Here is a 27,976-nt window from a genome sequence, read left to right as displayed (position 1 = left end):
TTTTTTCCATTCCGTTTTTACAAAATGATTTGTCTCTTGTATCTGAACCAATGTAAGTATTGTGAGAGACAATATAATCCTGTTGTTTTAGTTTGGAAGACATAGTGTAACTGTTCACACTAGGGAAAGAGTCAGCAGCGATACTGTTGCTTCAACCATGGTGTTATACCATTTTCCAAACAAAATGAGCGTCTGGGGATGGTCAAATTCAGAAACAACCTAAAATACTGCATATTTTAGCCCTATGAAGCCTGGATAGACTCTCGTAATTTTGGAGTATTTTGAATCTGTATAGAAATATGTGAATAACTGGGTATATTTTTGTTTGTTCACTCTTCCAAAAATTTTGAAGAGGAGAAATTGCCTTAGTCTGGATTAAGTCTTCAAATTAAATAAAATTTGTTTGAATTGTCACGTTTTCAACATATTTCATTGACTAACCTGAAATAAAATGCTCTATTTATTTTTCATGTTTTTTTTAACTAAAAGATCAAAATTGGTTAAAAATATTGATTTTAACTTTTATGGCTTTTTTAAGGTAAAAATCAAAATGAGCCTGATTTAAAAAAAAAAAAAAAAAAAAAAACTGTACAAGCTTGTAATATTTCTCGATGTTTCCCATTTTAGAGTGTTTTTACCAAAAATACTCATCTTTAATTATATTGGCAAGGCCTCAAAGTTGTTCCAGCTTACATCAAAGAGCTGCATTAATGTGCTGGACAAATTTCCTTGTTGTTGTAGCCCCAACTTGCTCTCAGTGTTGTTGAGTCTGCTTCTTATACATTTCTATTGCATATTTTACTTCCTTTAGAGAACAAAATTGTATGTTTTGGAGGCAGCAGTAGAGTGAGAGGGTAATAGTGACCATTACACGCTGAACAACTCCATTATCTAAAATGGACAAAGTCCGTTAAGTGCTACATCTTCTCTTGTTAAAAACTCATATACAAGAGTAAAATACATTTCTTGTAATCTGAATGTAATCTGTGGCTAGTTATTGGAAGTGAACCAAAATCACTATTGGTCATAATATGATTCATTAGTTTCAGAAGGTTGAATTTTTAATATTAGAGTTCCGATTCGGTTGCTTGACCAGGCTATTGACTGAATCTTTTAAAGTTCCATATGTTTTAGCTCTGAAAAGCATGAATGAAGGACCTTATTCATGAACGAAATTGGAGCCACTTCAGCCCATTCCTCACGCAGCTTAAACAAAGAAAAACTGACGCATGACTTTCCAGGAGGAATTCTCCAAGTGCGCTTGTTCCTGTGCAGATTGGAACACGTTCATTATAATATGCAAATAGGGTAAAGATTTGAGGTGGGGGAAAAGGTTTGGAAGCCGAAACAGCTGTTCTTCTTCACCTCCCATTTCCCTGTCAGACATGGGATATGTTCAGCATAGAGAGGCATGCATTTATGAAAATTTGACTCTGATTTTCTGTTGTTGTTGTTGTTGTGGAGGGAACATAAAAAAAAAAAAATGCAACCATGTGATTTCTTCTTCCAGACCAATTGCTTAATTTAAACTCTATGATTCAGTAGGTATAAGGTAATGATAAATTTAGCACACATATAATAAAATTTATTATGCAAGAGATCATAATCAGAAAAACAATCCACTTAAACCTACCCGTAATGTTAGAAAGATCATTTTACTGCCTTGTAGCTTTGTCCAAGTCATGCCTTTCTCTGTGTCCCTCCACTGGCTCTCCTTTTGCTATTGTATCATATATAAGGTATTTGTTTTCATTTCCAAGGCTCTTTTGGTTTCTTTTTTCTTTTTTTTTAACCATCCCTTACTCAGTACCTGGAATTTGACTTTTGCTTTTCTGAGGTCTATATTGTCACCTTCCACATCTATTATGATAAATACTCAGTAAATGGGTGTTCTCCTCCATACTGTGCCATTTGGAAAGAGCTCTTTATCAGCATCTTCACTGTTTGTCCTCAAACTTTCCTTTCACTACCAATTTAAAATGAGGGTGGAGGTGAAAAAAAAGAACAAAGCAGCTTAGCAACTGCTGGTACGCTGCAGTATTGACAGGCCTACCTCATATTGAATAAAATTATTTTTTCTTCTGCTCTTTCCTACCTTCCTATGTTTTTTCTTTGTTGCTGAGGGAGTAAATAGCTATATCTGAATAGACTCCAGCTGTTCAAGTTCAAATCATATTTTTATCTCAGAGATATTTGCTAACATTACTTCTTTGTAGAACTAGTAATGAGTTACATGCATTGTTTGTTTCTTTTTGATTTTATAGTGAAGGTTCTGGGACAAAGCTTTTCCTTATGTATGTGATACATCTGACATGCATTCACTTCTTTCTCTTCCAGGAATAGACTTTAGTCTGCAAATGTTGGAGAGCAGTCCACAAAGGGTTAAGTCTGGCTAGGACCACTCCACCATGGAGAAAGAATATTTTTAAAGGGGTTATGACACTGGATGACACTGTAGCAGACTGGATCTCTTTTGGTTAATAGACGTGAGTTAGTGCCACCATCACAGAGGGTCTCAGGTAGTATTCAGCTGCAACCCTGTGGAGCTGTTGTCTCAAGCTTGCATTGGAAGTGAATAAGTCTGAAGCATTAAGATCCTTGTCTGTTGGGAGCTGATTGAATTATCTGTGATAATAGTTGACTTGGGAGTCATCGTAACTGAAGGGAACCCTGTAATTATTTGAGAACCAAATTCTTCATATCTATGGGAATCAAAAGACAAGTTAAAGTACAATATTTAGTTTCTCTGTGTCTCTGGATTTTGTAATCAATTTCCATATTCCACATTATAGTGGAAGACATACTTTAATGTAGAATTGATTTCTCTTAAAGAGCATTTTCAAAGAGGCTGGCAAAACCAACTATTCCTTTCTTGTAGTGCTGGGGATCTTGAAACTGTGGTTGGGTTTGTTCTTGTAGTCACCACAGATGAATTTGCTATTGGCGGGGCTCTTCCACCTGAGCTGCAAGACCCCGTTTGGAAGCTTGCAAAGTAGGAGTCAGGGAACAGTGCGTGGTTCATAACATGCTAGCCACCTCCTGCTGAGTGCCAAGCAGGATGACGGGCGAATGTCCAGGCAGCATTCTCCATTGAGCCGCTTCACTGGGAATAGCTATTCTAAGACTTCCGAAACATGTCCAGTGAAGACTCTCTGTCCCAGTGTGGCCAAGCTAACCCATTTTTTCCTAAACATGGAAACTTATGTGGTATGTGCAACTTCAGGAATCATTCTGGAAGTATTTGTCAAATTTGCTTGTAACTTTTGCTCTTTGGTCTCTTTCTCTTTTAGTGTCACATCTCAATGAAGGAAAGTGGACAAGGGGATCTTCAGACCATCAGAGCTTCAAACCCTACTGCTGAGATTGCAGACCTTTCCTTATTGTTGTGGAAGAGAGGTCAGGCACTGATAAGGGCTCCCAGGAGATTATTTAGGCCCAGTATTTTCACTTATTACCCTAGTGAAGCGAACAGTCTCTTGCCTAGTCTCCCTCACTAACTGCCAGCTTCAACGAGGTAGTAAGGGAGAGTACATGAGAGGGAGAAGAATTGATTTGGGTGTGTTGGACCTGGAAGAAAGCTGGCAGAGGCAAAGGTAGTGTGATTATTTTGGTGTTTGAATAGTTGCATGTATGAAGTTGGGTTGTTCTGGAAAATCAGTATAGACTCAGCTTGGACTTTGTTGTTGTTGTTGTTGTTGTTTTGCTTGTTTTTAGGAAATTTACTTTTATCAGCCTTTGTTCAAGATCTTATTTTTTGTCTTAGTGAGGAAGGAAGAATTGAAGAAGGGATGAAAGATATAACTGCAGCTGAGATATAACTGCAGCTCTGTTCCTATTTTTTTATTCTTATTTTTTAAAATATGTGTTATGGTATTACGTTGCAATCCAGACTCATTTACAGAGTATTTCAGAACAAAATACCAGAGCACATAAAACTCCTTGTACCTGAAATTGTCATAGATAACATTGCAAATGACCCACAAAATATGCTGTGGGCATACAGAATAGGAATGTAAAAGGAAGCCTCTTCCAGCTATTAATAATTTAGAGTGAATTCTTCCAGTGACTGAAAACATAAGTCACAGTTCTCTTTCATTTGGAGCTATGAGCTGTCTGTTCTGCCTATGTGCTGAAAGGCATTGATGCACTATTGAGGGAATACCCCACTGCTCATTCAGTCAGCATTGGCAGTGCATTCAACATAGAGCAGATCAAATCTGACTCATTTATCATAGACTTTGAGGCAAATATTCCTGTCAGTGTAGGGAGACCGTCCATTAATGATAGGAGTTGGACAAGTCATAAGAGAGCGGTCCTTGTCTGCTTACTGTCATGTTTCTCCAGATGTGATCCCACCTGTAAAGGATATCGGTAGGGATTTTGGTAAATTGGTATAAGATCTCTACAGAAATAATCAGTACAAATTAAGTTGCATAGATAGTTCAGAAAGGAAGACTTTTGTCTATGTTCCGATGTGTATTTATAAATAATTGACTTGACTGTTTCTTTCCTGTGATTTTCTTTATAAAAACATATGCAGTTTAAGATGAGATGTGGAAAAGAATAGCCAAGTCATTTTTTCTCCATTTAGTTTTCGTAAAAATGTACAGCATATTTGTGCCTTAGTGGCACTAAGTATTCAGTCATCTATCATCGCTTTTCCACTGTGTGAAACATGGTCATTCTGCATTGCTTAAAATATATACGTGTAATCAAAAACTGATAAATGATTGATACCCAGATTGTAATTTACTGAAAACCTCTTAAGTGAATGGTGGCAGTGTGCTTATGTATTCATGGATAATAAAATGCATCTGGCGTTCTTGTGAAAATTTGTGCAATTTAACAATCTCTGAAGCTTAAAGCCCTTTAAGTGGTGTTTTTGTCCTGTATATTCAGTGGGGTCTATTATTCAAAGAGTAAGATACTTAGAGAAAATGTCTCATATCTTGTGCTGTCAACAAAATAGATACCAGCACATCCTGGCATCCTGGATCACTGAGTCCCATAACTCTGACTGTGAGGATTTGAGAAATTATTTGTTATTAATAGAAAAGAGACAGAGATATTTTTCCTATTTTTTCCTGTATTTGTTGATCCAAAATAAGTTGCCATCATTTAAAGAAGTTACTGCATTGTGTGGCTTGTGCAACAGAGAGTGGGAGGTAAGACATACATTTAAGATGTATCTGAATTCCTAAGCTAAGTTGAAAAAAGTGTCGGTCTGGTTCGACTTAAATTCTATCCCCATTTGGGTTCAAGAATCCTGTATTAAATCTAGAAATCTTTCCCCATCATCTGCTTTCTAATTGATACTAGTGTTTAGAGCATGGCTGTCATTTCTCATTTGGACTTTGTCATTGACCGGCCAACAAACTTAAGTCGATGATTGCACTGAGTTGTGCCGCCTTTTCTCTATCCATAAAGCTGAGATAAGGATAGTGAGCAACTTTGTGAAAAGCGTTGTGATCTGATCGTTAGAAATGAGCACATGAGAATGGGTTGAGTGCTAATGCTGATAATGATTTAATTCTCTGTCTTTATTTCAAAGTGGGAGCTGTCTTAAGTTAAGATGGACCTTTTCTTTAAAGATGTTCGCATGAATCCCCTACTGTCTCCAGAACTGCCCATAAGCTAAGTAGGACTATCTGACTTTATATAGAGGTTTTGCAGGGGAAATCTAGGAGCCTTAAGAATTATTGAAACAATGAAATACTGCTCTTAATTTAGGAAGGTGTTAAATGTCCTAAATTAGCCTTAAAAGGCTAATTGTTACTCTTTAGTTGCAAAGGCTAATAAAAGCCAAAGCATCATTAACTGTCATGTTAAAACAGAGGTTAGTCTTGGTATCCTCTTGCATTATCCCCTGGGAAGCTAAATTTTGCCATTGTACATTTCCATGTGAATTAATTGGCTGAAACATAGGTCTTCACTTTCCACTCTAAATGTTAATGAAATTAAATCTCTGCTTAGTCCATGAAATACTCCAGAAATATTCTGGATGAAAAGTTCCAGAGAAGTATAAGACAATATTTTATGTATCTAGTATTTTAGTTACTTAATGCAAACTTACCTTAGTTTAACTGGGACTGGTATTCAAATCGAGAATCCTATGTACTGAGATTTATCAGAATTATTTATTATCATCCATCTTTGACACAACTGCTTTTACTATGTTGGGTAGTGGCGTGCATACAGCTGTGGTTGTGATAACTTCCCAGGGTTTTCATCCTCTGTCTTCATCCCATGGAAATGAGAGGACAGAGAAGGTGGAAACCAGTTCTAACCTCTGCAACCCCTCCATAGTTAGACACAATGCAGGAGCGCTGCATTCATCAGGGCTCTCATGTGCAACTGGTGTTATGGCACTACCATCACAGTGGAGACATCTTTTCTTTGATTTATCCTACCATCGGGGAGGAAATTCTTCCATTTCTGGATACTCAAAGATAATAGGAGCTTGTAAGCTCCATGCTGTCTCTAACAGCATTTCTGTGGTCAGAGCTTTGCTCCTTTTGTGCCTAATGAAGAAGAAGAACAAGTAGGAGTACATTCAAGTTTTAAGGTTTTGAGACAAATTTGAGTTGTCTGCCAAAATACTTTTTAAATTTCAGTCTCAGAAGATGAATACTGCTGCCTTAAGAAGTTGACTGGTGAAATATCTCTGGGTTTAGGAACTCCAGGTGAGGAACACCTGTAGCAGGCTTTATTCTTTTGTATTTTTTCCCAGCTTATGAAAATACAAGATACAATTTCATTAGGAGGATCTGTGGATATTTTAACGTATGTTAGCTTTTTTGTTGTTGTGATTTTTTTAAGTACTTTTGGACTTGCTTGTCAGTAACTTTCACTGAGCTGCACTAATTTTGAAAAATTCAGAATAGACTTTTGCCACTTCAGAGATAATCCATGAAAGCTCTCTTCCTGCAGACTGCAATAAATCATCCCCTCCACTAAAAGCCTGGATGTCATTTGAAATTTATTACATGGAGCCGGTAGTGGACTTAAAAGCCATTTCACATGTCTTATTACTCCAGTCATCTAATTTATGGGTCTCAGCCGCAACTGTAGTTGAAAAAGTATTTTCCTTCAACTGATTAATATGATTTCAACTTTTGCATTCACTTCCCTTCTACTGGATTTTTACAGTTTTCTGTAACCATTGCAAGAGACTTTGGCATCCAGGAGGAGTTGAAGATCTGAAACTGAAAGAAAGGTGCCAAGCCGGACTGATAGAGATTGACTAAGCTCTACTGGCTCTTAGCTGCACTTGTCAAAAGGTATCTTAGTTATTGTTAGTTGAGCAATCTTGCCCTAGGAAAGAAAAAGCTGTCGAGAGCTTCCTTGTTTAACATGAGAATTTGTGGCTCCATGGAGGGAGTATGAAGGCAGCCTATTAAATGCAGATGAGGTAAGCATAAGTCACCCATTTAACACAAAAGATAAGATATTGACAGTTTTTTTTTCCTACTTCTTATTGTGAGAGTCGGTCTGAAATCACTGCCCTGGACTGCAGTCTTTGATTCTAGTCATGCTGATCTCTATAAGGAAAGATGGAATGAATTACATATATAAAACAAATAAAAAGAAATACAGACATTAGCATAAAAATGGAACATATCTATTTTAGAAATTTGTTCTTATGCTAAATTCCACTGATATGCATTGTGTGTGAATTAATAATTCTGCAACACATACTGTTTGTAAATGTGTTTCATGGGTGTGCTTGCACAAATAATAATTACTTATGAGTATTATAAAAAGTATCAGAAAATCTCCTGGCACCTTCCAGAAGAAGAAATATTGCATAATCCTTACTACCTTGACTAGTTTATGCTGATCCTAAATGTGGCACATGCTGTATCTGTGTACCAGTGTGTGCCTGCACAGTGACAGAAAGCAGGCAAGGAATAGCATCAGGAAGAGCATTTGTTTTTTTCCCCATCATTATAGCATGATGTGGGGAGTTAAATGTATGTATTTACCTCATGCATGCATCAGTGCATATAAGGAGAGGTTGGGCACAAGCCCAACCAGATTTTAGGGGGCACAGTACATGAGGCATTGACTAAAATTCCTGAGTGCACCACAGGTAGGACTTTCCCTTGGTGGGAAACCACGTGGGCCTGAAGGCACAGAGGTAGGTGGCTCAGGGCACAGTCAAGTTGTGTGTGACACTAATACATCAGCATGTCAAACTGATTACTGGCCAGACCGGTGATTTTAATAGCTGAGTGAACATTGATATGCTACAAACACAGGTTTGGGATGAGTGTATTCTTTATTGCACCTTTGTATATATACGGCCTCTAATAGGAAGGAAGAAGCGTGCAGCTTTCACTCCCAAGTACTCATCCGTTTCGAGTTTCCTGAGAATTGGGGAAGATTAAAAACAAAGAGAGTATAAAGAGAATCCTACTGTTGTTGTGGCTTCTGCAATGCATGTTTTCTGCTAATAACACCTGGGAGGCGGTGCGAAGTAACAGCTGAGGTGCTTAAGGGCACCGCTAGTGCCATCTACCTCCTGTGCACATCTGTGGATGTGGGCATGCATCCAAGAAGAGGCTGAGGAGAAAAACAGGCTAAGATGGGATCACTAGAGAGGCAGGAGGATGCAGATCTCCTCCTTTGCTGAATCTGTAGGTTTCTAGGTGTGTCCTGGACGCTCTGGGGTTCAGGGTGTTTGCCAAGTGTTTGAGTAAGAGCAGACCCCAGGCCAACAGTTGGAAATAGGGGACATGACTAAGCTGCTGTCACCAAGAGGAAATACTTACACCTGGGATGCCACCTGATCCGGGTGCTCCCGTTTCCCCTTGAGCTGAGCAGCCCAGCCAAGAGCCGCTGTGAGCCCAGGCAAGGCGGGAGCCCTGCTTGTCTCGTGCCTCTGCCCTTGGGTGATGATCCGCGTGGAGCCTCCACATCCAGGTTCGGTACAAGCGGATCTGGCAAGGCTAAATGGCAGTTTTGTAGGGAATTTGCTGTGCGATACCACTGCTGAATGGAAAGCCGATGCTGTAATAGAGAATGCAACGCTGGAAGTCCCAGGATGATGAAAGATTAATGAGTGTGGGTTAGGCTTGCAACAGCTGTTTCTTTTTTTCTATTTTTTTTCTCTTGTACATAGGCAGTAATATTGTGAAAATGTAAACATATTAGCTAAGTATTAACTTAAAAAAAAAAAAAAGTGACAGGTCCCTGCATCTCAAACAGAACAATGTAAGTTAATAGTTTCAAACTGAACTCAATTGAATACTACAATTTAAAGAGGAAATTATTAGCACCGTCAGTTTGTGTTAGAGTTTAATAAGGAAATGAAAACTTGTTTTCTATATAGAGAAGTTTATTTAGGAATGAAATCTTGAGCAATTAATTCCACGACTGCAGTCATAAGAGCTAAGTTGATTTACCCAATTTGTGGCTTGCAAAGTAGGCAGTGCATATTTTCTGTTGTCAATTTTTCACAGTTCATACTTCAGCATAATGATTTGTCTATACTTGGACAATATTTTCAGGAATGTCCAATTTGAAAATTAATTTGCTTCATCTGTAGTGACGTCCTCTTTGTGTTTGCTTCCTGCAAATGTTCCTGCTGTTAGATTTTGCTGGCACAAATATGTAAAAACACGTGTGTTTGGAGGAGCCAATTTTTTTAACTGCATGCACAATTACTTGCTGGAAATTCATGTGCACTCATTCATTCGGGAAACAGAGAAAAAATGCGTAAATAGTCCCAATTAACGAATACAGCTTGAAGAGAAAATATTAAACTGTCTGTGCTTGCAGAGAGTCGAAACAGAGATTTGCCCTCAACTTGATTTGATATTCAAGTGCATTTTTAATCTGCTGAAGAAAAAAAGGCTGAATTAATTTAGTAATTAGTTCAACTACTCTGAAAATATTTTAACTTGTTACCTGTTTATCATTTACTTTTTGCCTTTTTTTTTGCCTTTCTTGAGTTCAATGTTTCTCTTTATCTGTCTTTCATAATCCTTTGCCATGAGATGGCAGGTATCAAAGACAAATCTATAATCAGCGTGCAGTTATTTTTTGACCTTGCTATACTGCAGGAGATTTCTGTATGTTGTTTTGCCTGAGAGAGAGAGACAAAAAAAAAAAAAAAAATAAAAAAAAAAAAAAAAAAAAAAAAAGGAAAAAAGCCCAACTGGGAAGTAAGGCCCCAGAGCAGCTCAGCTCAGCAGGCAGCAGATTGCTAATGGCACCTGTATTTCAGTTTACAGTAGTGAGCGCTAATAACAATACACGTGCACACGCATGCATCCCGCCTCCCCCAGCCCCGGCTCCATCCCTCCCCCTCCACTTTCTTTCCCCACTCCCACATGCTTAATTAGAAAATCTGGTGCAGCCAGAGACGTTATCTGCCATTCCATGTGTGTTTGTGAGGAATGCGCTCTTTGATGTTGCTGATAAGCTTTTCTGTGTTGTGGGTAGTTAATTGGTATTGGAAAGGAAATCTCTGGACTAGTGTAAAAGGAAGCTTTCTAACTGTCTCTCGTGCAGCTGGTCGCAGTGGTTGATGAGCCAAGGTGTGGTATTGATGTAGCAGTGGCAAGGAGATCCTGCCAATATTGCCCACCCCCCAGAACTGCACAGAGCACCTGCACCTTTGGAAACGGTTCTGAACTCTTCTTTTCTTTCATCTTTGCAAAGGAACAAAAGTGGGAATAAAATAAAGTGCTTCCCAAAACCTGGAGGGCCAAATTTCCTGCTAGAATAAATCAACATGTGCATATGTGCTGTAATCTGTCCTCAGGTCAGGCTAAGCAGCCAGCACTTTGAGAGCAGGGGTGAGGTGGAGAAGCCTCTTGCAAGTTTGTGAGCTAACCAGGCTTAGATGCCTGCAGAACTCAAAATCAGAACCCTGACTTTACTTAGAACTTCTCTTCTGCAGCATTCAAGCCTTGCATCTTATTTTGCATTTGCTAAATAGGAGCGTTTGCTGCAAATAATGTAGGTCTCCACTCAGAATCCAAGGCTGTAGTTAAATCTTGTGTAAGGAGAGTAGTTAAATCAGTGGAAGGCCCATGATCTTTGTCAGGAAGGCTGGATATTGTTTTTTGCTTAGCCAGATCATCTAGCCCTTTTCTTAGATTTCTGTCTTTCTGCTATTATTGCTCTTCTAAGATTTCTGTCTTTCTGCCATTATTGCTCACAGGACTGATGCCTTCATTTGGTAATAGATGACTGACATTGTGAAATGTCCTACTGCTCCTAATGAATTTTAAAATATTTGTTCTGGTTCTTTGGCTCTGTTCGCTATTGATTTGTGATGTCTTTTTGCTTCCCTTCTCAGGTTTCTACAGTGTCTTGTTTGTATTTTATACTTATTATTTTCACCTTTTTTTATTTTTTATTTCATTTGTTATAAGTATTTGAAAAATTACAGCTGCTTTCACTTTGATTTTAGGTCTGGTTACATTTTTATAACTAGAATGCTTCCCTTTCTGCACCATTACCCTGATTTCTTGGGCGGCTAATAAGACATTCTTAACCTCTTGCCAATCATGTCATCTTTCTAGCTTATATTTTTTCTCCTGAATGAATGTTTCATAATTGTTTCCACCTTTTAAAACTGGGTGAAGAGAAGCCAGTAGAAAGATAACTGGTTTGAACTTTACTCTGTGTGAATGCAACCAATGTAATCAAACCACAATCACTTGTGCCTAAGGAAAACTCATTTTTAATTGTGTCTCTATTCCTTTTCATCTGTCAAAATGATGTATAGAGTGATGGTCCCCAGTGAAGTCCAGACACCTCCCCACTCTTTATTCTTGCAAAATTATTATGATTAACTTCAGTTGTTTCCATACCAGCCTATCTCAATGTGGGGCTGACAAAATTAGCTAATAATTAATGCTTATCTTGCCATTATTCTGTAGTATTTTACCTTAGCTGAAAGGCACTGACAGGGCTGACAGGCCCTTCTCTGACCTCGCGTGCAAGGTGAGCTGGCCACCTCATTCCTGACCATGCTGCAAAGGTGAGTGGGCAGCAGTTGCATGAGAGTCTGGATTGTAGCAGAGATCCAGAGCAGCCCAGAACAGATATTCTGTGTTCAACAGCTGGGTACTGGCGTATTAGCCAGATGTGCGGCTCTTTGTAGCCAGAGGACTACTCTGCCCTCTGAGTAAGGGGAGAATCGATGCATGTTCCCATCTCATACAGCAGCGAGGGAAAACCCTGGCACTGACAATGCCAGTGAGGAGAGTGGGACAGTTGGATACTTTTGGTCATACGCCTTTCACAGTACTGCCTTCGTGGTGCCCTGCTTGCCTTGTTCCCATTTGGTTCTGCACTGTGCTGTGCTCCAAGTTGAAGAGGTGCAAGAAAGCATGGAAATAGAGTGTAGGAAACCCTGTTTTTGTCAAACCTACCAGTTTTGTAATTAAGGTTGAAGAGGATTTAACTTTAGTGGTGCCTGGGAGGTTATAGCTGTTTATGGATGAGTTAGTAAAGTTGGAAGCATGATTTCCCTTCCCACTGGTGGTAAGGCCCCTGGTCATCACCAAACCCCCAAACTCATGCTAAAGGATAATGAAACATGTGAGAAAAGGATTTATCCAAAATAATTATCAGAGGGATGTTGGTGAAGAGCTTTGTAAGGAAGTCTTGGAAAGTACAAAATAGAGGGTAATTTAGGAGGAGTCTTCTTCTTTCCAATTCATCTGGCTGGTCTGTAGCCCAGTAGGCCCTGGTAGAGAGGTGTTCCAGTTCTGGTAAGCATGAATGTCTGAACTGCCTCTGATTCCACTTTCATTCATTAGTTTGATGTGAAATAGGAGACCAAGTAGCTCCATTTGTGGGCCATTAAAGAAGCTTGTTATGGCCTCATTTACAACTGATTTCAAACTTTCTCATCATGAGGCAGTCATAGATCAGTGCCCATAAACACCATATTATGGTCATACCACTTGCAGTGGTGCAAGTCAGTCACTCCTAGTGGTGTGTGTCTGGGACAATGACTTTTAGTAGCATGCGAATGTGCAAATCAGCAATTTGAACTAGGCTGCATACAGCTAGTAGCACACATACTAGACTTTGGTAACTCCTGTCAAAACCTGAGGGGGAAAAAAACCAAACCAAACAAACAAACTCCCTCACAGTTGTTCATTTGCAAAGAAATTTGAAGGCCTGAGTGTTATATTAGGGCTCATAATTTGAGAAGAATTTCTCTATTCAATATTTCTTTTCTTTTTTTTCTTTCCCTCCTTTCTGCTGCTATTGACTCATCTATTCTATTCACTCTCTGTTTACACTCATTTGTATGCACTTACTCTGCTAACTGGTTACGTTCCACCTTCCACTTACAACTGCAATGAATAATGTCTTAGGCCCAGTGTCTGCAAGTGCAGGCCCCTCACACATCAATGTCATTACTGGAATTACTTTTACTGATAGCAGCCACGTGGCAGGCATGCTGAGAGCATGAAGAGCATAATTATTCAGGTTTGTTCTCACACAAAAGTCATTTTGTTGCTTAGCATGGAAATATTGCATTTTATTTATTTATTTTTACTCATCGACTTCCGCTCCCCAAGAAAACAACATGTGTTCTCCTTGCACTCTCTCTTCTGGCTCTTTCCATACCCCAGCTACAAAACAGGGCTCCACATGGGATTAGGTTGTGCCTTGGGACCTCTGAAGAAGAGTCAAGGAGTCTCTTGTGCTTTTTAGGGGAAAGTTTCATTACTGCTATGGGTGCTGGAGTGGTGTCTAGATGGACTTTTCTGGATACTTCAGGCCCAATTACTGGACGTAAGCCCATGCTTAAATTTAAGCATATGCTTAAATTTTGCCTGAGCTGGCATCTGTTCAGAAAAGGCCTTCACTGGGTCAGACAGCAAGAGGTTCATAGTCCCTTTCCTGTATTACTAGTCCCAGGAGAATGCAGCCTACTTCTTAAAAGACAGTGTAGCATCTGCTCTGCTCTGCAGAAGAGAGCTTCAGAAAAGGTGCAGTTCTCTTAAGTGTAGTTTCCCTCTCTCTCAGAGGGAAGGATCTGCCCAATAGGTGCTGGGCAGACCCAGGGGCTTGCCTGGGGTGCCACGGATTGGACCTCTTTATTCTGTTTGGCTTTTAAGTTCCTTCTGAGTATTTATGAGATATTTGGATTTTTGTTTTTATTTTATTCTAACCAAGTGCCTCTGCTTAGAGTAATCACCACAATGAACCCAGTAAGCTTTCATGACCTTAAAAAGAGTAATTGAATATTGGCATTAGATTTAATTGGGGGAGGGGGAGTTAATTGTTCTTAATTTAATCTGAAAGACAAAAAGGCCTTTAAAGATCTCAGCTGGCATATGAAAGAATGCCCTCTTCTTGTTCTAGATTGTATTGTCTCATTAAAATGCCCCTTTCCTGTAATCACTATTTCACAGTTCAGCCATCTCCAGATACTGTGAAACAGCTGTGCAAAGGTCAAGTACAAGAGGGCAATGCGAAAAGAAAATCACACCACAGCTCCCAGGATTTCCAACCACCCTGTTAACAAATTTACTGACACAGGGCATAATTTTTACTGACGCTGCCCATTTTTTACTGACACTGACTCTTAAGACTCCATAGGGAGCAGATGCTGACATCTCTCTTGACTTTGAAAAGCTCATTGCTGAAAGAAAATGGTTTTATGCAAAGATTTACATACAGTGTCTAAACATTAAGCAGGGGATCAATAGTTCTTCAAGTCACAGTAACGATCCCACATGGCATAGCTACGTTTTAATTAATAAGAATGCACCCATTTTTCATCCTTGTACTTTTTTATTTTCCTGCCTCGTGAGTCCCAAGGGTCTGTTCAAGCACATCCGTTTCTTATCAGCATGTGCTAGCTGGAGTATTTTTGAGGCTCTGGTTCTGGGTTGACACCTGTGCAGGCAGAGCTGGCACCTCCATGGCCTCTGATTGAGGCCAGTGGAGCTTGGCACGGGTGGTATCTGTGTATGTCCTTGCAGATCTTGCCCCAAGAGCAAGCCCTTGGTTAAGAGACAAAGGTAGCAAGTAAGTTTTAAAGAGCTTATCACTTGGAGAGATTTAGTTTAAAATAGACATAGTTGTTCAGAAATAACAGCTGTCTGTTGTGGCTCCATGCTTGCTTTTTGTCTCCCCAGTCCTTCCAGTTTACTGTTGACTTTCCAGTCTGACATAAACATGATTTTATTTGGTTCATCTCTAATACCTGGCCACTAAACTGCGCTCTGTGTGGTACATGTACATTTTTTTCCCTCTTGCTGCTTGTGTTCCCTCTCAGTTGTTGACTGTGACTGGAAAATAGGCGTACAAAGCATTTTGCATTCTCTGAATGTACCACACAGTAATTCTGCTGTCTGAAAACTCTGTAATGTCAATAATTGATGCACTTGAGAAGTGGTAATTAAATTAGTTAATTATGCTGGTAAAATTACATGCAATTATGTGACTGCAGGGTATGTTTAGTAAATTAGGCTTTCCCATACTCACTACATATTGTGGTGCCAATTTTGTTCCTTGATGATTAGGTAGCTTTTGATACTTCTTAATTGATTTAATACCTGGATCTTCATTAGCCCTCGATTGCTATGCAATGTATGTCTGACATTTTTCTCTCTGATATTTCACAGAGTATTGTTCATCAAAAAAAATCAATCTACACATATATACATATTCCTGTCAGATGTTCAAGCGTCAAGACTTTAGGGAAAATGTTCTGTTCTACAAGTGTCTTGCAGTGACTTTCCCACTAGTGTGAGATGCCAATCAACTGACTGTCCCTGGGAACCCTCTAAATGTGAAATGACTGATTTCATTAATTTTTCTCTTGAAAGACTCAAATAGGTGTCTCAAGAAAGATTGGCATGGGGACAGCTGTCTTAATGACACCTGTTAACTTTGCGGGGAGCCTTGAAAGGTTATTAAAAGGTAATGTTAATTCAAATATAATCAAGGGGTCATACTTGATTGTGTTCGGTGTATGGCTGGGGTTTGCAGTTCTTCATTCCAGCTTGTTGAATATTTTACATGTCAGAATCACATCCTGTCAGATGGCTACTGATCGTGCTTTGTTTGCTATGGCGAAACCTCCCCAGCTCTGCTTGTCTCCAAACCTTAAGTGCCTCTCCACCTGCACATACTCTATTGCTGACAAAAATGATGCTTCTGGATATGAGTGTTGGGATCAATTCCTGTTTAGAGTGCTAATGAAAAAGTGCACTACAAGGAAAGTCATGCAGAGTGACCTGTGAGCCTCTGTGGGATAAAGGAAGGTGTAAGGGAGGCAAATTGCATTTTGGGGGCTCCGAAGTCATGGAGCGTATAACCTTATCTCTTCCTGAGCCCAGCCCAGCTATGTGTCAATATCAAAAGTGGTATAACCTGAATGACAAAGCAGTTAAGTAACTGAATCTGCAGTCCTGCTACAGTGACAACTTAACACTAAAAAATGCTGAATGTGTCTCCCATCGAGGTAGTGTTTCAGGAACTTGATACACATATGGGCAGACAGGAACCCTGGTTTGTCATTTGGCTGATTTGAGGCTGACTCTTCTCTTTGTCCCTCTCTCTCCAGTGTTACTCACCAGGCTGCCATGGAGCTGTGGAGTGGCAAGCTAGCACTTGTGTCAGGAGCCAAAAGGTGGCCCTTGCTCAACAAAGGGAGTGCACACAGCTAGAAGAAATAATTCTTCAGGAAAGGCTTTGGGAGGCATGCTGGTAGCCTTGTCCTAGCTGTCCTTCCTTAAGGAAACCAGCCCTCTTGTATTTGCCTATGGCTCCAAAGTTTGTCAAGCTCTGCTTTATGATGGTTTGCCCTGGAGGAAAGAGTCTGTGCTGCTCCCGCTACCTTTCTTTGGGCTTTACTGTCTTTTCCATTTTCCTGTTGCCTCTCAACAATATCCAATATATTAGGTCTAGTGGTTCCTCTGCCCCAGACCTTTGTCCAATTTCTTTTTTATATAAGTGCACAGCTTAGGCTCAAAACTTAGTTCCAGTATTTCCAGAGTGCATAATAATGCCTAGAGCTGGCAAGCTGGCTGGATCTTTGTGCCTTATATATTCTGGCTCCTCAGACCTGCTGGTTGCAAAGGGCTGATGCCATGCAGTGGTAAGCGCAGGAAGCTGGGAGCAGGGGGTCTTCATTTCTCCCAACTTCTCTTAATTTAGTGTTTATAGGGAAGTCTTACTTTTATGAATGTGCAAATGTCACAGCTTCTTGAGCTAGTTCTGTAAATTGCAAGCTCATGGTGAAATTCGACTTAATACTTCAAGCCTACAGGATTGGCCACAGGATTGAGGGCTTTCTGATATACTTGTTCCAGCAGCAACAGATGCAGTTCCATTTAATAGGCTAATACATATATCCAAAAGCTGTAGTTTTGTCCTGTGATAAGCACTGCCCTTAAAATATGGAGGAGTGGAACCACCTAAATGAAAAACAGTGTAAAGAAAAATCCTGTGTAAAAATGTGCAGATTTAGATGGGAAAGCTGTCTCCTAAGGATACTTGGAGAGAATGTAGAGATAGAGATGGATCCTCCTGCAGGCATGTAATGGTCTTACCGGTGAGTCTGTTAAAATACAATCTGCTTTACTTGGCAAACTCTGATATGCACCAACTTTGTTCATTTATCAGTTGTACTACATGCTGATCAGGGATGCCTGAATATTGAAAATAAAGGGGAGATAAAGCATAAGATAACCCTAGGAGAGCAGGGCCTATGTGAAGATCTTTACTCTCTTTTCTTTAGTGGAGACAGTTTCTACCTGGCACTTGTAGTCTTCTGAAAGCAGTGCATTCAAAACAACTTATCTTTATTTGGCACATTTGTGCTATTGAAGCTGGCATGCTACCTTGTGAGCTGGCGGAATGCCATCCCAACAGATGGGCAGGAGTATAGGCAGCCAGGAGACCATGTACGAGCATCAGTATGTGTGTTGAGGGCAAGATCCCTAGCCAGGAGTGTTGAAATGTTTGTCTGTCCTGTGTTTCTGTGGCTAAGATGATGTACCAGCCCCTCTCAGCCCTGAACACAACTAACTGCACTAGTATAAGGCCAGTCCCTCACCTCCAATGCAGGGTGTGCTCTGGCCACCAAGCATTCTTCTGGGAATTTCATGAAGGAAACAAATGCTTGCTACATAGAAAGTAGTTTTAAGTGTGGTAGGCCAACTTTTAAAACTATATGTGCATTAAGGCTGTTCATAGCAGTCTCAGAGAACAAGCAAAAGCTCCATCAGTGGCAGCACAATATGAGGTGTAGACAGCTGAGGTAAGTTCTATATAGGGTATTGCCACAGGACTTCTGCTTAGCTTGGAAAGAGGGCAGGGCTTGTGTGCATCAGTCTGCAAATTGCCAATTCTTAGACGTTTCCAGGGATTTTTCATGTTGTTTGTCTTTGCATGAAGAGAGAGAATTTTCCCTGTGGGACATACAAGTTCATTGACATTAGATCCATCTGTAAATTTAGGTAGTGGACTGCATTTATGACATCAAGGAAGAAAAAGAACCAACTGATGTATCATGTGTCACTGAAAGGAACCCATGCCTTCATGAGAAAATGATATTTGCTGAACTTTAGCTGTTAATTTGATGTGTAAATAGTAGATATTTGATTTGAGAGTGGCAACTTTTGTTTTAGCTCAAATTTGCTTTAGGGTGATATATGCTAATCTGAAAAAATACTTAAAACCTCTGTTTATAACTTAAGAACACTTACTTGTAAATGTCTTGCTAGCTAAACTGGCTTAAATTTACCAGCGTTAAACTGTAATCAAACTCCACATTTCATTTAGTATAGACTCCATCCAAACTCTCAATTGAATTTCTTCAGTTAAAGAACTGGCAACCCTTTCAGGAGTTTTACAATGTTCTTAAAACCACCCTAAATACACTGACAGAAAGCCATGATGCAGGGATTGCAGTCTGTGGTTCAGAGGCCTGCTCAACTAGAGATAAAAGCAAACATTAATACAAGCATAAGGTTATGAAGCCACTGCTCTAATACTCCATGTTCAGAAAATTATCTTTGGAACTGTAAAGATTGTGCCCTTAAATCTTTCTCTTCCAACAAGGTCTGCCCAAAATGAATTATCTTCATGTGGAGAAGTTTTGGTCTTGTCATAAGTGAGAAGAGAACTACTTTTTTTTTTTTTTTTTTTTTAACCCTGTTGCTACAAGGTCTGCTTTGATATTTACTCATCCTGTGATACCTTTTCCTCATTATATACTAATGGATAGCTTGGGATCACTTTGCATGAAAGTCACCAAATTACGTTTTGCTAGTTTTAACAAATAGGTGTAGTGCTGAACTGGCAGTAGTCACATTTACACATTAGCAATCCTGAAACATAAGTCTGTTCTCTTTAAGCATTCTCTTTGCACATAATGTCCCATGTTTCCTGTCTTGAATAGCTGTTCGTGGTATGAATAGCAGAGTCCTGCATGTGGGTCAGTGAGTTTAAGTAGTTTATCTGAGTCAGGATCATGTCTGTTGGACAACATATGAAAGGAACTGGGTCCCAGTTCAGTACCTAATAGGTATACATAATTAGCAAAAAAGTCTGTTGTCCCTCACCCAGCCTTGTTTTCCCTGAAAGAAATGTTGTTGACATGTGACTCAACAATACTTCAACTGTTGTTAGGATACAAATTCAGGTTGTATGTGCTACCAAAGACCTCTCAGTTAAGGGTAAGTTATTTCCCTTGTTCTCTTCAGTTTATGAACCTGATTATTTACAGAATTTAGTGAGCAGTATCGGTATTATCAAAATAATTGTTTTTTTTTTCCTGGAAAAAGTACCCTGGATCAAACCATTAGAGAATAGTTGAAATGTACTCAGCAGGTCCTTGGTTCTTTATTTGTACCATTACCCACTATGGTAATGGTAAAGGTCCTTATGTAAAGTAGGTCCTTATGTGAAGGCATAGGAAAAAAATGTACCTGTGAGTCTCTCTGGTCACTCTTTCCCTGTGTAAAGGCTTGGATCATAGGGTGATAATATACTATTTCCAGTATCTTCTTATGGAGACAGGAGTGACTTGCTCCCTCTCCAACAGTCCCTTACTGTGCACTTAACCCTCCACAGCTTTCTTTGCATTCACTTTTTGGGGGGGAGCTTCCCACTCTCCATACCTCAGGCTGTTCCATCTTTCCTTCCCTGCCTCTTCCCACCCCAGTTTACAAGTGAGTCACAGTGACAAGCCATTAGGCTGTGCTTGAGCAGGGTTATAAGAGCATGGCAGTGGTCACGTAGGTGCTACCTTTATCAGTAACCTCCCTCCTGCCATGTCTGCAAGGGGGATACGTAGAAAGAGTAAGAGAGCAGGGGGTATGTGGGGCTATGTGATAATTCATTGTAGTTATTATTCTGTCGTCTATGAGCCATCTTTTTTTCCCAAGTTGAAATACTCTAATATTTTCCAAGTGAAACTATCATCTCTTTGACAAGATTCATATCAAAAGTGTACTGCAAAAGGTTTAAACTATACATAAGTCTGTATGTTTGAGTTGCATTTCAACATTAACGTACTTCCCAGGGATCAGACATTTCTGATATGTGCTATTCATCTCACTCAATGCAAATGCTCACTTTTTTCTCTCTCTCCTGACACCCTTTTGCTCTTCTTCAAGGTATATTTTTATGATGCTTTAGATAAATCCTCTGTGTAGCTTCTGGCTGAAGCTTGTGAAGAGCTTATTCCCAATTAAGGGTACAGGCGCTATTCTTCTAATTTCTGTTTGTTTGTTTTGTGTATGTGTGTTTTGTTACCCCAGAAATGTGTTATCTCTAACTATAAACTAATTTCCTGCTGAATCTTTTTAACAGAGTTCCTCTTTGAATTCACTTCCACATAGGCAGATGGAACGATACCATACAGGAAAATCTGAGGTGCAAGTAGTAATGCCTAGGCAACACACATCTTTTTTACAAGCTTGTTCTTGAAGAAACTGGGTTAACCTCTCGTCGTCAGGCTGTAGAGCAGTTCTTGAATGGTAGGAGTTTGGTCACAGAAAGATATTTAGTGAGGTGGCCAGGTTCAAATTTCCATTCTTCATTAACTCTGTTAAAATACAAAAGGAAGTAAAATATCATGTGCATTTCTGGGTTCATGATGTGGCTTGTTGATGGACCGGGATGGAATGCTATTTGCTTCCAGGATACCCTACACTGCTATCTGCAGTAAGAACATAATCACTTCCACATCCTTATACCAAAAAGAGAAACCTCTTAATTAAATTGTAATCTTTATTGACTTGTAAGGCAACAATTTGATTATGCTGACTCATCCCAAATCTACCTAGATATGTAAAGCTCCAGATTTATAAGTTGCAGATACACTGCAACTAAATGAAAACTATCTTAACACTGAGATTTCCACAAAAATATTTGTCTTTTGCATTTTCATAGAATCATAGAATGCCCAAGGTTGGAAGGGACCTCAGAGGTCATCGAGTCGATATTAAAATATACTAAGTATATTTTAAAATATACTTAGTAGCAATAGGTGCAGACTAGTTTGCCCTTGCAACAACAAAATTGCAGTTGAATAGATAACAAGGAGGAGTAATCTAAGTATCAGTATGGTACATGGAGCAACTACTGTACAGTTGTGTATATATATATTTTTAACAGCTCTTTCGAGCTTGTCCGCTATTTGTATTGAGTTAAAAGATTGCTCCATTAGATACATGGAGTAAGAGTTCTCCACACAAACTGAAGAAGCTTATTTACCCATATATTTTCCTTTCATGTTTTACTTAATGATTCTTGGCTTCTTCCTATTTGCTGTCTTCACTGTTATACTAAAACAACTGAGAGTGAATGCTGTCTTTGTTTTCACTCTAGTCATTTTTGGTTTGGGTTATCACGTCTCCAGTTCACAGTGACTCTGGGATCAGAATTTTATTTGTTCAGCAATGTGTAGGTCCATTTCAGTTGTGGTGGCTATGGTGAGTTGGCAGGTTGTTTTTTCATTTAGATAACCTTGCTTCTGTTTGTCACTCTGCTCTAACACTAGTGTTTATCCTGATGGACACCTGTAAAACTGTAAATACTTATTTTTTTTTTAACATTGGTGCAACTATTTTTCTGCCAGATATATCCCTTATGCATGAGTCTTATCTACCTTATTGATTCCTGATGGGAGATATAGTAAGCAAGTTTGGGCAGTGTCTTGAATACACTGAAATTATCCAATTCAGAGTAGCTATAATATCCAATTTTGTCACTGCAGTGGAACTAAAGGCAGTGATGTCAGCATGACATTTTAATGTCTAGGCAACTATATACTTGAGGCTTAATCTAGTGTTATTCCAAAAGTTCTGGAAACCAAAATTACTGTGCTAGCATATTACAATGATACCTGTGTCAATTGGTGGTTGAATTTACATGCACTTTGCTTCTCCTGACTCTAGTAGGGGAAGATGAGAGATGGAAACCAATTGAGAGATGGGTCAAAGCTTCAGCTTTTACCTGGATTTTGGTGCCACCTGTCCAAAGAGCATTGTTACTGACTTTGAGTCATGAAATGGAGAAAAACAACCCAAATTACTAAGTGATGAGGATGTTTTATATTGTTTTCTTGAGTCTTCTCTTTTCTGAATTCCAAGATGCTTATTGGGCCATGATTTTAATATTTTTGTATAAAACTATTAATTTAAATGAAAGCTTTGGATCTCACAGAACTGCTAACTTTTGAAAGACAGGATTCGGACCAAAGTATCAAATATCATAAGACTTATGCTTAAAATCTTGGGAACTGGCAACACTGGATCCAGTCTGATTGTCATTTTATTTAATAGGAATGTGCCGTTGTAGAAGGTAACCTAAAATGCTGTAAAAAAAAAAAAAAAAAAAAAAAAAAAAAAAAAACACCTGATATATTCTTCTAGTCAGTAACAAGGTAGTTGAGAACATATCATCATTCAGCTAAACTTATTCAATGTGTCCATCTGATTCCAAAATGTGTTGTAGACGGTAGCCTGTTTGCACTTGTAAAGAGAAGTTAGACATGCACATATTATTACTGTGCAAGTTCTCTGTGCAAATTTGAAGAGGAAAAATTTTTGCTTCTTTGCTTAAGGAATGCTTGCATTCTACAGTGCATCAAAAGTAACCCTAACTAAGCCTAAAGGCATATCACATCCTTCCACTTTGTGACTCACTTATTTCTTGATTATATGCCAGACCAATTCCAGTTGCTTGTGTTTTACTTACAATAACATTAGTTTTTAATTCTACAGATTCATCCAAGCTACACTTAATATTTCAGAATATTTCAGAATATTTCAGAATATTTAAGGTTGGAAGGGACCTCTACAGATCATCTAGTCCAACCTTCCTGCTCAAGCAGGCACACCTAGAGCATGTGGCACAGGGTGGCATCTAGGCGGGTTTTGAAGACCTCCAGAGAAGGAGACTCCACAACCTCCCTGGGCAGCCTGTTCCACTGCTCTGTCACCCTAACAGTAAAGAAGTTGCTCCTCACCTGGAGACGGAACTTCTTGTGTTTCAGCTTGTGGCCATTACCCCTCGTCCTATCGCTGGCCACCAGTGAGAACAGCCTGTCCCCTTCCTCCCTGCATTCTCCCTTCCTGAACTTATACATATTAATCATATCCCCTCTGAGCCGTCTCTTCTCCAGAGAAAACAGGCCCAGCTCGCTCAGCCTCTCTTCATACGAGAGATGTTCCATTCCCTTAATCATCCTGGTTGCCCTTCTCTGGACCCTCTCCAGAAGCTCCACGTCTCTCCTATACTGGGGTGCCCAGAACTGAACACAGTACTCCAGGTGAATATAAATATAAATATGAATATAAAGAAAGCAAATTCCCAGTTTACAGCTGCATTAAATACTTTCCCCTAAAATGGTTTTAGAGGTTTTTTTTTTTAATGTATGGATTTTTCACAGAGCTAGAGACTTTATTTTGGTTTTAGTAGTCTGTATTTATAGATGTGGAGTGATCATTTTCTGGTTAATTTCATGCTGAGCTTTCTCAAAACTAGTTGTACTAGTTCCATGCTCTTCATTTTTTTCCTATCATTGCTGTTACAATATATTAACTTTATATTCTTAAGCTATTAGCTTTCAGCTCAGTTAATGATTTGTGAGGATTTTGTCTTTTGATAGTGAATATTTGGGTTGTTGGTATTGCTTTTTTTTTTTTTTTGAATGGCAAATAACATAAATAATCCTAATAGTGAAGGAAACAGCAAGAATTTGTTCCACAAGCATTAGAAAAGAAGGGGCAGCAAATAATGTCGCAATCTTGGCCTATCTTTTCTTTTTTTTTTTTTTTTTAATTTTTATCTATTTATTTTTGCAGGGGGTGAAGGGCATTTGGCTGTTCATGCTCTCTGATTTGTCTTTTCCTGGAGAGAAGTAAAGGGATGTGTGTGCCTATTCGTGCATTTTCCTATTTTCTTCTTGATACCTGGCAACAACAGAATATTCCTAATTACCTGCAGGCTGTTTTGTGTGTATGAGCTTTATTTTTATTTTTTTTTTAAAGCTAGTTCAGTCCTTCACTTTTAGCAACTGTATGGGCTGAAAATGGTGTCACTACTTGGAGAGAAAGGGAAATTTTCAATAGATCTAATTGAGGAGAAGGCTATACTGAGCAACAGACTTGTCTTTGATTTCTGCTTTGGGAGTTTCTGCTTGAAAAAAATGGCACTTGATGGATATGTGCTTTCATGCAGCAAAATGACTGAAATATTTGTATCTGAGTGGATTAAGGAGCTACCGGACTAGTCTGGATGTGAAGTTCACATAAGAGAACAGACGAACAAATCAAAAGTTTTGCCTCAGCTTTCCCTTTGAGGACATCATTCTGAGGATCATTCTGAGGACTGATCAGAAGGAGAAATCCCTGAGTAGCAGCACAAACTGGAGAAGATTTCACAGTCAAGGTTAGAGGGTCATACCACAAAAAGATAAAGGCAGAGAGGAGAATGAGCTGCTGAAAGATCTGCTCTGAGGCTGATGGCTTTACAAGCAGGCAGAACAAAAGAGCAAAACCTCAGAGAAGTGAAAGGAGGCTATGTCTTTTCCAACAGCCTGTGTGATATTTCTCTTTTTCCTCACTATCAGAAGCCTAATTCCATGAAATGCATTTTTTTTTTTTTTTTTCAAAATGTCTCAAGAATTCGAATCCAAGCCTATTTGGGGAAATCTCTCCATCTTCTGCCAAACTGTGCTTTTGTCAGAGACGCATACATTTACTTTCCACCTACTGTGATGAACATGTACCCATACTGCGTGTATGGATCTAGCTTGTTATCTATTGGCTTCCCATTACAAGCAGCCAAATAGAAGCCTATGGCTTTCCACAGTTTGTTTTCCCATCCTCCAGAGCACTGCTGGGCTGATGTTGGTATTGATGAGTCTAGTCTTTGTCAAGGTCAAAACTTGTCAACTTAACCCTTATGAGTAAACCCTGCAGGACTTGCTGCCATAGAAGAGCCTTTGCAATGAAGTATTTTGGGAAACACTGGAGGTATCTGACACAGTAATTTAAAATCACTAAAGTTTATGGGATACTTTCAGGTTGGATATGTGTAGATATGGAAGTATTCCTTGTATATGCTCCTCTGGGACTTTGTTAAACTGCTAGATAAAAGTGTGCGCAGGGAGGATTTGAAGTCCAGTCCTATTCCAAATCAAAGCTGGCAAAGCTTTACTGGTCCCATAGAAAAATTTTGCTTTAGGTCATGTTTTGTCAATAGAAAAAGGTTATTACACCATTTTATAGAAGCGGTAGAATATATCTATTTTATAGGTATACTTTTCCTTCTTGGGTGGTATATAGTCTGAGCATCATGTCATTTTTTGCTTACTCAGATGCTACCTTTTATTCTGTAAATCTTCCTTGACATAGCATTCCTCCTTCCTCCAGGGATAAACAGGATAAGGGTATGCAGTTGGAGATAGTTGCACTGGTAACTACGTTGAGTAGAAAATGGAAAGTGGAGTTAGTAAACCTTCATAGCATTTCATGCATTCTTAACTGTGTAGCCTGTCGCCAGAAATACCAAGCTAAATAGCATGCAATAGTAGAAGATGAGAGAAATTAGAGAAGAAAAAAGGTAGAGAAAAAGAGATTTTGTGAGGGCAAGTGTCTTGGTGAGGGTTAGTTAGTGAATGTAAAAGATTATGGAAACCATCTTCAAGTGGTGGGATTTGAGGGAGAGAAAGAGTTACCACTGTCAGAGGTGAGAATGTGTGAAAGGATGGAAAGGAAACCAGTGCTCACTGAATTCAGGGACCACAGTTCAGCAGGTTGGCAAGAGCAAGAGAGCAAACCCATGGAGAAATTTTAACATAGGGAAGTCAGTTTTGATTCGAGTCCTATAATGAAGTGAAAGCCAGTGGAATTGTCTAGTGCTGCCAAACCAAGTATTGGAAGCGTGCAAATTTTCTCTCCCCATTCTGTTACCATATCATAAAATTGACCTAAATGTCACAAAACTTTAGAAAGTAGTAAATCTTGACTGATTTTTTTTTTTGCTTTTTTTTTTCTAATCCAACTTTGCCATATTTCAGCTTCCTCTGAGACTTTTTAGAGCAGCAAAGCCTGCAAAAACCAACAAACAAAAAACGCACTAACGATGGTGTCTTCAGTCCTGAGTATGCAGTTCAGGTATTGTGCTGACAACTTTCAAATTCTGTATTTCACAAATTATTTGTCAAAAGTATTGCTTTTGTTTGTCTTTTCATTTTACACAGAATTTGTATCTTCTTTTGTCAATTAAGATAATTTAATATATTAAGAAAATCAGCAACAGCACAACTTTTTTTACGGTCTAGTTTTAACAGCCAGCCTCTGCAGATTCAGGGCAAGACTATGGAAGTGTGTGATGGCCTAACAGTTCTGGAAATGTCAATAATGTAGATCTAGGCCTGGTTTATTTTTTACAATGCTAGTGCAGGAGCCATCCTGACAGAATAGAGATTCTTTTGCAAGCTGTGCAGGTAGTGGATCTTTCTTTTTATAAATGGATTGGCATGTGATTTTAGAGTTGTAGTGCATTTTTGTATAGTAGGGTAAACACAAGGCAATCTTGACTGTTTTTCAATAGTATCATGATCGTAAAAGATGCCCCTATGCATTGCATTAGAGCCTGCAACAAGCTTTAAACTAAACACATCAAAGTGGACTTGCTGCTTTCGTTTGTCTCTGAGACAGCAGGGATGATAAATCAACAATGAGGATAAACGTTTTCCTTTGTGTAGGTTACGTGACATAACATCTGCTGTCCATATTTTGACCTGTATTTTGATACAAAGCCTCCTAAAATCCTTATACGAAAGTGTGGAAGCTGTTGTGTGTTTTAGGGCAACCTGTGAGTGTACGTTACTAGTCCTGTGCTGGCAACAGGAAGGACTGCATGAATTCCAAATACACTTTTGGCACATAAGCAAAACCTGTGATTGTGTAAAGAAGTTAAACCCCTTCCTTCGTTTCTAATAAATAAAAATGTTGAAATTTTCCATGGTCACTTGAAAACTGATTTTTTTTTTTTTTTTCTTTCTGAGTTAGTTTTAAAATAAAGCCTTAGAGCCCAGGCTGTAAGGCTCCTAGTTCTGGAGCAGCGCTCGTTTCTCAGATACAGGCTGCCTGCCAGCCTTGCAAACTAAAACTGAAGAGGACCTGTGCGCCCAGAAGTCCTGGATCATCTGTGCCCATTGCAAGGTGTCATGGAAGTCCTGCTGGAGAGCCGGCAGCAGGGCGAGCAATGTGTTGATGTACAGCACGACCGTCTCTCTCTGAGTTAATTTAGGGGCTAAAAGCTGATCCCTGCCTTGATCTGTGCATATCACTTCCCAGGAGCTGCTGAAACTGCTTTGCTTTTGGCACTTCCCTGTGCCCTGTGGGCAAAGAGTCCTAGCTGCTGCTGAGCCTCCTCAAGCCCTCGGCGCGCCCAGCTCTGTGGCAGGAAGCCTGCGAGCTCTGAAGTCCCTGGCTATGGATGTGATTTGACTGTG

The sequence above is a fragment of the Nothoprocta perdicaria genome, unplaced genomic scaffold, assembly GCF_003342845.1.
Source record: "Nothoprocta perdicaria isolate Ctin4 unplaced genomic scaffold, notPer1 scaffold_47, whole genome shotgun sequence".
NCBI lineage: Eukaryota > Metazoa > Chordata > Aves > Tinamiformes > Tinamidae > Nothoprocta > Nothoprocta perdicaria.
Note: the sequence above shows the minus strand (reverse complement) of the source record.